The sequence below is a fragment of the Ceratotherium simum genome, chromosome 10 (genome assembly GCF_057802395.1).
Source record: "Ceratotherium simum simum isolate JZ-2026a chromosome 10, ASM5780239v1, whole genome shotgun sequence".
NCBI lineage: Eukaryota > Metazoa > Chordata > Mammalia > Perissodactyla > Rhinocerotidae > Ceratotherium > Ceratotherium simum.
In genome coordinates this window covers 26,873,895-26,884,742 of record NC_141909.1, presented here as the reverse complement: position 1 = coordinate 26,884,742, position 10,848 = coordinate 26,873,895, and the positions used below count along the sequence as shown (strand labels likewise).

The 10,848-nt window shown below is 36.4% G+C and overlaps 1 pseudogene; it reads left to right on the top strand.

Annotated features, from left to right (window-relative positions):
- Positions 1–4,178: 4,178 nt before the first annotated feature.
- Positions 4,179–4,986, top strand: LOC101397145 (large ribosomal subunit protein eL8 pseudogene; annotated as a pseudogene).
- Positions 4,987–10,848: the final 5,862 nt, after the last annotated feature.

Here is a 10,848-nt window from a genome sequence, read left to right as displayed (position 1 = left end):
TATTTTCAAGTACCATGTCTCATGGGGCAAGGGAAACAATAGAAAAAATAAACAAATGGGACTACATCAAACTAAAAGGCTTCTGCACAGCAAAGGAAACCATCAACAAAACGAAAAGACAACCCAACAATTGGGAGAAGATATTTGCAAACCATATACCTGATAAGGGGTCAATATCCAAAATATATAAAGAATGCATACATCTCAACAACAGTAAAACAAACAAACCAATTAAAAAATGGGCAAAATATCTGAACAGACATTTCTCCAAAGAAGATATACAGATGGCCAACACGCACATGGAAAGATGTTCAACATCACTAATTATCAGGGAAATGCAAATCTAAACTACAATGAGATATCACCTCATGCCTGACAGAATGTCTATAATTAACAAGACAAGAAATAACAAGTGTTGGAGAGAATGTGGAGAAAAGGGAACTCTCATACACTGCTGGTGGGAGTGCAAACTGGTGCAGCCACTATGGAAAATAGTATGGAGAGTCCTCAAAAAATTAATAATAGAACTACCATATGATCCAGCTATTCCACTGCTGGGTATTTATCCAAAGAACATGAAAACACGAATGTGTAAAGATATATGCACTCCTATGTTCACTGCAGCATTATTCGCCAATAGCCAAGACTTGGAAGCAACCTAGGTACCCACCAAGAGATGAATGGATAAAGAAGATGGGATATATATATGCAATAAAATACTACTCAACCATAAAAAAAAGATGAAATTTGGCCTTGTGTGACAACATGGATGAACATTGAGGGTATTATGCTAAGAGAAATAAGTAAGAGGGAGAAAGTCAAATACCATATGATCTCATTCATAAATAGAAGATAACAACAACAACAAACAATCACATAGAGACAGAGATTGGATTGGTGGTTACCAGAAGGGAAGGGAGGAGGGAGGAGGGCAAAAGGGGTGATTAGGCACATGTGTGTAGTGATGGATTGTAATTAGTCTTTGGGGGGTGTACACGATGTAATCTATACAGAAATTGAAATATAATGATGTATACCTGAAATTTATATAATGTTGTAAACCAATGTTACCACAATAAAAAAACCCACAAATATATGATACTGAGGTTTTATTTCCATGTAGATGAGATATTTCCTCATTTATTTAGGTTTTATTTAATATCTTTCTGATTTTTTTAATAATTTTAGGGCCGGCCCTGTGGCTTGGTGGTTAAGTGCGCGCGCTGCAATGCTGGTGGCCTGGGTTTGGATCCCGGGTGCGCATCGAGGCACCACTTCTCCGTCCATCCTGAGGTCGAGTCCCACATACAGCAACTAGAAGGATGTGCAGCTATGACAGACAACTATCTACTGGGGCTTTGGGGGGAAAAAATAAAATAAATAAAAATCTTTAAAAAAAAAATAAATAAATAAATAATTTTAAATATTCAGGTTTTGCACATTATTTTTTTAGATTGACTGTCAGATTTTTAAGTTTCTGGATCTACTAAATATGAAGTCCCTTTAAAAATCTACTTCCCTACTGCCTGTTGTGGCTACTTAGTTGTTAATATGACTTTTATATATTGATAATTAACTTGATTTTCATTTATGGAAATCCCATGACCTGTTACAGTTTTACCTGCAAAGCAGGTTTATGGTTTTTTATTTGTTTGAGTATTGGCTAGGAGTCAGAAGTACTATCCACTTAGGAATAGCTTCTTTTCTCTTTTGATGGTTAGATTTAATTACAAATTCTCAGATTTAGTTTCAGTAAATTTAAATGTTTGAGGAAGGTCACTGTTAACTGTCATGATCACATCTCCTAGTATTCTTACTTCATTACTATTCTGCATTCATAATGCCATTACGTTGCAGTGAAAGACCTCAGAACAATCCTGCATTTTCTTTTGTTTATGGCCCTATTTTTAGGAGGAGGTGGGAGATTCTTAGATATTTCCATTATTTCTTAAATAACCCGGTATTTTATTAAAAAACATGTAACACCCAGGAACGATTTGTTTTGGATCATTCAGTCCTTCAGAGTATTTACTTCCTGATACCAGAATTAGACATCATATTATATTTGTCATTAACAAATATCCTTCTAAATTCAGGAAGTCTACACATTGATGTCTCTATTGAGAGAAAGGAAAATATATGTATCTTTAAAATGTTTACGCTTAAAAGAATGTGATTTTGTACATGGATATTTATTTTCTTTCCTGTTTCCATAGAATAAAGGTTGACAAATGTCAAGTTTATTAAATAACATAAAAGTTGTAAATAGATAAAGTCATTATTTAACCATAGTAATTACTCATTTTAATTACTCAAAAATAATTAAAAATATAAGTTAAATGCCTAATAAGTTTGTTCTACATATTTCCACAGAAAGATGTGCTTCATTCCATTAAGAAGTTAATGTCACAGTAAAGGAAAGATGCACAATTGAATTTATTGGCAATTTTGTGAATAATGAAATGAATGTTAGATTACCTCCAAATGTGTTCACATCCTTGTCCAATAATTTACCTTTTGAAAGGGAAAAAATATGTACCTTTTGTTCATTTTACTTTTCATACATTTGACTCCTAAAACTAATTTTGCAATGTTTTGCTATATCCAAATCTGTGGCATAACAAAAAAATTGCAAAAAGGATGTCACTCTAAATTATATACTATGATAGGAAGAATTTTCCTAGCACATTATGTGTTTTGAGCTGTGGACATTCATTATAGTATAACAACACCCTGAAGAAATTTTAGTGTGTGCTCTCCTCAGTAGTTTGATCAATATACGTCTCCATTTTCAGCTCAGCATGGAGGCAGAAATAAAACCACAGCTACATAACATGTTTGTCATTTCTGGATTTAGCTCAAATGCTTGAGGTTGTTTTTATATTTTGATACTCTTGCCAAATTACTCTTCCTTTCAGCATTTTCAGAAAGTCAAAATATCTCTCATCCAGTTTGTTCAGGATGAACTTGAACATTTTAATAAAATAGCTAATGTAATTAAAGATCAAGTCACATTATGAGTTTTCCATATATAATAAACAATGAGGAACATAAGTCAGTTCTCAAAAATTATCCATTAGGCTTGTGTCATTAATGTTCTTGTGAATGTCATTGTAAATCTATACTGTGATACCAGAGCATTGTTCAAGATAGTGTAATTTAAAATTCTATTTCTATATTATATAACAGTTATCATCAGTAGTTATCCTCTTTCACTCTAAGAAGATATTCTCTTTTCACTCAGGTAACTAATAAAAGGACATATAAATTATGTATGAATCATGGATATACACATTTTGGGTTGAAATCGACACTGTGTGAAATGTTGACTATTACACAGAGGAGAAAATTCAAATACATCACAAAGTTTTCCTTGTTGAAAACTTGCAGGCATATGTATAAAATATGCAGGCATTAACAAAAGATGATAATTTACTTTAATAAAATGTTGCATAGAGTTGGATATTTTATATTACTGAGCATATGTAAATATGAACAATCTACCTTCAAGTTATAATAAGGATGTAACATAAAAAAATTATGAATGACTGGTTAGGGGCCGGCCTGGTGACGCAAGCGGTTAAGTGCGTGCGCTCCACTGCAGCGGCCTGGGGTTCTCCGATTCAGAGCCCAGGCGCGCACCGATGCACCACTTGTCAAGCCATGCTGTGGCGGCGTCCCATATAAAGTGGAGGAAGATGGGCATGGATGTTAGCCCAGGGCCAGTCTTCCTCACACACACACACACACACAAAAAAAAATTATGAATGACTGGTTCAATGTAATAGCAAGTATCTGGGCCATAAATAAATCTGAGTAGTATTTAAATCGAAAATCAAAATGTCATTATTTATTAAAAATACACATAGTGTGCATGTAAAGAGAGAGAAAGGAGATGGCACTGTTGAATCAGACAACTAATTTATAATTTATTACTTTTGGAAAATTTAATTTATAGAGTTTGAAAAGAAACAAATATATAGAATGTTTTACATATATGAAACTCAGAGCATTAGAAAACATAAGATCAATAAAACCAAAATGAAGCAAAATATTGATATTATACAAACAGGAAATTAAAAAATTCAGAATTATTTTTCAAATCTCCAAATAAACAATCTATGTGTTAGAATATATATAAATATATACATATAAAATTTCCCCTCTAGCCACCCGAGATGCCAAAAGAAAAGAAGACCAAGAGGAAGAAGGTAGCCTTGCCTGGTGCCTGCTGTCATGAAGAGGCAGGAGGCCAAGAAAGTAGTAAATCCCGTTTCAGAAAAGTCCCCCAAATTTTGGCATTGGACGGGACATCAAGCCCCAGTGGGCTCTCACCTGCTTTGTCAAACGGCCCCACTCCATCTGGCTGCAGCAGCACAGGGCTCTCCTCTGTAAGCAGCTGAAAGTGCCTCTGGCGATGATTAGCCAGTTCACCCAGGCCTTGGACAGCCAAATAGCTACCCAACTGCTTAAGCTGGCCCGTAAGTACCAACCAGAAATAAAGCAAGAGAAGAAGCAGAGATTGTTGGTCCAGGCTAAGAAGAAAGCTGCTGGCAAAGGGGATGTCACCAATAAGAGGCCCCCTGGCCTTTGGGCAGGGGTTAACACTGCCACTACCTTGCTGGAGAACAAGAATGCTTAGCTGTCGGTGACTGCACATGACATGGATCCCATGGAGCTGGTTATCTTCCTGCCTGCCCTGTGTCCTAAGATGAGGGTTCCCTACTGATTGCATTATCAAGGGGAAGGCCAGGCTAGGACATCTAGTCCACAGGTTGACCTGAACCACTGTCACCTTCACACAGGCCAACTTGGATGACAAAGGAGCTCTGGCTAAGGTGGTAGAAGCTATCAGGATCAGTTAAGTGACAGGTATGAGGAGATCTGCCGTCACTGGGGAGGCAACGTCTGGGTCCAAAATCTGTGGCTCACATTGCCAAGCTGGAAAAGACAAAGGTTAAAGAACTTGCCACCAAACTTAGTTAAATGTACACTTTTGAGATTTCTGTACCTAAAAATAATAAAAATTCTCCTTCAAAAAATAGATATAATTTCACCAAATGCTTGTTAAAAATAGCAAGGAAGACTATTCAAGACTATTGCAGTGGGAGCAAGAGATAGAACTCACCTCTTAATACAGCAAAGGCAGTTGGGATTTATAGCCAAAGGGCAAACTAAGGTGGTCAATGGATGGAAAATTAGTAAGAGGAACTTGATTACATATTAAGGGTAGGAGGATTCTTATAATAGTAACACTCACAAATCATTTTGAAAAATGTCCCTTTGTACTTTACTTTATTTACTGATTTACAGAGTAAATCAGATGCTAACCAAGAAAATCTTAAGATTCTTGCAAGTTCTTTTGCCTAGTTAATAGGATCCAAAAGGCACTGTATTCAATTTTGTCCAGCCATAACAGCTTTGAAGGTTGAAAAAAATATTACAGAGTAAAATAAAAAGGAAGAGGGAAAAAGGAAGGAAGGAAAGAAGGAAGGAAGGAAGAAAGAAAGAAGATAGATGGTGGAAGGAAGAAGAAAATTGTGAGGAGGGAAAGAAAGAATGGAAAGGAAAAACGAAGTCAAAGAATACTGATAATACTACCCATAAAAGAGAGAAACAGTTTTTTTGTGGTTTCAGTTTGTTTTACTTATCAATCTGTGTGTAATAAAGCACCCTCAACCTTAAAGTCTTGAAAGAACAGTGCTGCTATCATTTTCCACGATTCTGCGAGTTGACTGGTCACAGCTGGTTTGGCGGAGGTTACTCGTGTGGTTGCGTAAGCTGGGAGCTCAACCGGGGCTGGGACATCCAAGACGGTTTCTAACTCTTCAGAATCTCTCTCCATGAAGGTCCTCCAATCACTCAGAGAGAGAAAGTGGAAGCTGCCAATTCTCTGAAGATGTGGACTTGGAAGTTGCAGAATATTGGATATCACCACTGTCACAATCTATTGATCAAGGCAATCCACAAGGCCAGTCCAAATTCACGGGAAGAATAAATAGACTCTGAGACTAAACAAGAAGTCATCCGCTTCCAAAGCTGAACCATTTACTAAAAGTAAAATGGTTCAACAAGGACAGAAAATCTACAATAGCCACTTCTATCCAAAAGGGGAGAAAGGAATGGGGCATGGTAGTAACTGGTTCTTTGTATGTATAAAATCCAGAGACGCACATTTTTACAAGGATACTTACTCTAAGGGCAAGAAAAGTTTCTTGATTAAGGCATGATTCTTCATTTTAAGAAATGTTTCTTGATTAAGGCCCTGGGAGTGTGTTCTCCATGGCTCTTGTCTCCATCTCAGTGCTCTATGCTCTGACCTCTCAGTCATTCTGCCTTCTCCTTGATAAATCACCTGTGTTTGCATGTAAGTAGCTTTCAGGCTATTTCCTACTCATTAAAATCAGGGCCAGAGACCTCTTTTTATTTTGAATTACATCTGCCCTTTTTAGTCCAAGCAGATATAGCTCCTTTAAAAATGTTGTATGCTTCTTATCAAATTATAGTATACTCTATTTTATAATAGTAACACTCACAAATCATTTTGAAAAATCATTTTGAAAAACAACTTAATATTGTTAAAATATCCATACAACCCAAAGTGATCTATAGATTCAATGCGATACTTATCAAAATCCCAATGGTATTTTTTAGAAATAAAAAAAACAATCCTAAAATTCATATGGAACCACAAAAGATCTCTAATAGCCAAAGCAATCATGAGAAAGAAGAACCAAGCCAGGAGGCAACACACTTACTGATTTCAAGTTATATTACAATGGCACAGTAATTAAAACAGTATGATACTGGCACAGAGACACACATATAGACTAATGGAACAGAATAGAGAGCCCAGATATAATCCTATGCATAAATGGTCAACTGATAATCAGCAAGGATGCCAAAAATACACAATGAGGAAAAGACAGTCTCTTCAACAAATGGTGTTGGGAAAACTGGATATCTGCATGCGAAAAAATGAAATTGAACCCTGATCTTACACCATACACAAAAATGTATTCAAGATTTAGGATCTGAAACTGTAACATCCCTAGAAGAAAACATAGGGGAAAATCTTCATGACATTGGTTGTGGCAATGATTTCTTGGATATGACACCTGTGAGATAACAGAAGCTATATATATTGGTCTCTTCCCCTGGTTCCTGGCACAAAGCTCCTAAAACCGTTATAATTTCTTAAGTGATAACAACACTAGGAGCATCTATTGTTCTAATATTTGTCTTTGACCCCATCCCTGACACAGGGCTCCTAAAACCCTTGTAAATTCCCAAGTGATAAGAGAACTAGGAAGCATCTTTTGTTCTATTGAGGCAACTGCGGGCAGGCGCCTGAATGGGGGCTGGTCACCAGAAAGACCAAGCCACAATTAGAAGCTTGAAATATTCAGCCCTACCCCCATTCTCCAGAGAGGGGCGAGAGACTAGAAATAGAATAAACAATGGATCATGTCTACATGAAGAAACCTCCATAAAATCTCGGTAGTAGATTTGGAGAGCTTCCAGGTTGGCGAACACACACACACCAGCAGGGTGATGCACCCCAACTCCATGGGGACAGAAGCTCCTGCTCCCTCCCAGACTTTACCCTGTGTATCTCTTCATCTGGCTGTTCTATATCCTTTATCATATCCTTTAATAAACTGGTAAATGTAAGAAACTATTTCCCTGAGTTCTGTGACCCGCTCTAGCAAATTAATTGAACCCAAGGAGAGGGTCATTGGAACTTCTGATCTATAGACAGTTGGTCAGAAGCACAGGTGATAACCTGGGCTTGCGACTGGCATTTGACGTATTTGTTGGGGGGAGGGCAGTCATGTGGGACTGAGTTTTTAATCTGTGAAATCTGATGTTATCTCTGGGTAGACATAGTCAGTATTGAGTTAAGTTGTAGGACATCCAGCTAGTGTCACAGAAAATTTCTTGTTATGGGGGAAAAACCTCCACACATTTGGAAACCAGAAGTGTCATAAGTGAAGTGTTCCATGTAAAAGTAAAGGAGACATACCAGAAAGAAACACAGCAGGGAAGAATTGGAACTTTCCCTACATGGGAAAGAAGGAACTAAGATTTTGCCTTATTTAACACCAAAAGCAAAGGCAACAATAACCATAAAAATTGGACAAATGGAACCACATCAACTAAAAAGATTCTGCAGAGCCAAAGAAATAATCAACTGACTGAAAAGACAATCTACAAAATGGGAGAACATATTTGCAAACCATATATCTGATGAGGGGTTAATATCCAAAAAATATAAGGACCCCCTACAACTCAATAGCAAAAAAAGAAATAACCCAATTAAAATATGAGCAAAGGACTTGAATAGACATTTCTCCAGAGAAGTCATACAAATGGCCAAGAGGTATATGAAAAGATTCAACATTACCAATCATCAGGGAAATGCAAATCAAGCCTACAATGAGATATCACCTAACACCTGTTAGGATAGCTCTTATCAAAATCACAAGACAACATGTGTTAGTGAGAATGTGGAGAAATAAGAATCCTTGTGCACTGTTGGGAATGTAAAATGTCACAGCTGCTATGGATAGCAGTTCCTCAGAAAATTAGAAATAGAATTACTGTATGATCCAGCAACCCCATTTCTGAGTATATACCCAAAAGAATTGAAATCAGGGTCTTGAAGAGATACATGCACCCCTATGTGCATTGTAGCATTATTCACAGTATCCAAGATATGGAAACAGCCTAAATGTCTGTGGATGAATGAATGGATAGAGAAAATGTGGTATTTAGATACAATGGAATATTATTTAGACTTAAAAAAGAAGGAAATTTGGGGCTGGCCAGGTGGTATAGTGGTTAAGTTCACGTGCTCCACTTTGGTGGCCTGGGGTTTGCGGGTTCAGTTCCCGGAAGTAGACCTACACACTGTTTATCGAGCCATGATGTGGTGGGAGTCCCACATATAAAGTAGAGGAATATGGGCACGGATGTTAGCCCAGGGCCAATCTTCCTCACAAAAAAATAAAAATAAGAAGAAGGAAATTCTGCCATATCCAACAACATGATGAACTTGTAGAACATTATGCTAAACGAAATAAGCTAGTCACAGAAAGATAAATACTTCTTGATTCCAATTCCATGAAGTACCTAAAATAGTCACACCAATAGAAACAGAGTAAGATGGTGGTTGCCAGGCATTGGGGGGAGGAAGAAATAAGGAATTTCTATTCAATAGGTATAAAGTTTCAGTTGTGCAAGGTGAATAAGTTCTAGAGATCTGCTGTACAAATAATACAGGGGTATAGTTACATTGTGCCTATGGATAACAATACTGTATCACACACTTAAAAAATTGGTGAGGACAAATCTCATGTTACGTGTTTTTAACCACAAAAAGAAAAAAATGAAGATATATGAAAGAAAAATCCCACATGTATAATCACATGAAGTTTTATGATTGACATGTAATGAAGATATTATTTTGAAGAAATTGAAACAAATTGTTTTTACTTTACCTGTGTATTTTATGTAGTATTTTTTCTTTACACTCTCCTAGTAAAGCCAGGAGGTTTAACATTAAAGTGTGGAGATAATAAGTAACTCCTTGAACCCTGAAGCCTTTGATTGGCCTTGAGTCTTAATTCTCGTTCTCTCGACTCTTTATTCTTGAAAGTCAGCCAGAGGCAAAATGTTTTTCTAAATTATTTTAGCTTTAATTAGAATCATAGGATGTTTCCTATATGCTGAAATGAGACTACACTAAGCCAATGAGAAAGTTGAAAGCCTTGGAAAGCTGTGGGATGAAAAAAGAAAGCCAAAGGAAGCAGATAGTAAACCTGATAGCCAAAATAAAGGACGCTTTGCTCACATGTGGTTTTCTTTGCTTTTCTTAGGAGTCCAGGACTACTATAGCCTCCCTGGAAAGGAGGCTTCGGTTCAGCAGCCGCATTTCATTCCTTACCAAGGCTAAATTTCCCAATTGCTGCAGGAGATCTAGGCATTTTCCCTCAAGACATCATAGACTTTGAAGAGTGTTTAAGACTCTCTGTCCAGTGTCATTTCACCTGGTTTTGAGAGTGGGGGAGGATGGACAGGATAGGCACTTCCTGTGAGCCAAACAGTCCAGAAAAAAAAAATTTCCCCCCAAATGTAGTTATTTTGTCAAGTTTCGCTTAGGCACTTCAGACTATCTATTCACCAATACATCAGAAAGCGGAAGTCTATTATGAGCAATTTTAGCAAAACTTAGTTTGTGGTTTAATTTGTGGGATTATTTGAATGATTTCTCTTTCATATGAAAACTTCTGAGATTAGAATCCATAAAAACTGCCAGGTATAAGTAAAATTAACATTGCACTGATGCTTACGTCCAGTGTATTAGAAGAAAATGAAAGGGATATATGTACAGCAATAGCCTTTTAAAAAAATACTGATTGCATTTTGTTGCATCCTGAGGCAATTCATTTAACTTTTATTTAATTTCTTATTTTATAAAAGGACATACTCTTGCCTCACAAGATTGTTTCAACAAATTAAAAATAAATGTACTGTGCAACCCTGAAAATTGGAAGAAAAACTTTCATTTTCTTTAGGTTTTTTCCCCTAATAATCCATGTCTTAAAAAATTCTGAAATTTTGGTAGTTTTGCTCAATGGTAAATGCAAATTATACATGATATTTTTTCTTTGGCATTTACATTTTTCCCAGTCACAGAAGTACTAACTGAAAATGTACAACACATTCATCTTTCAATGTATCAGATAAAATGAAAAAAAAAAATGAAAAAGATAAAGATATATAAATAATTGGGACATTTGCAGGTTAATGAATGGCTCTGACATCTATAACTCTACTTATATT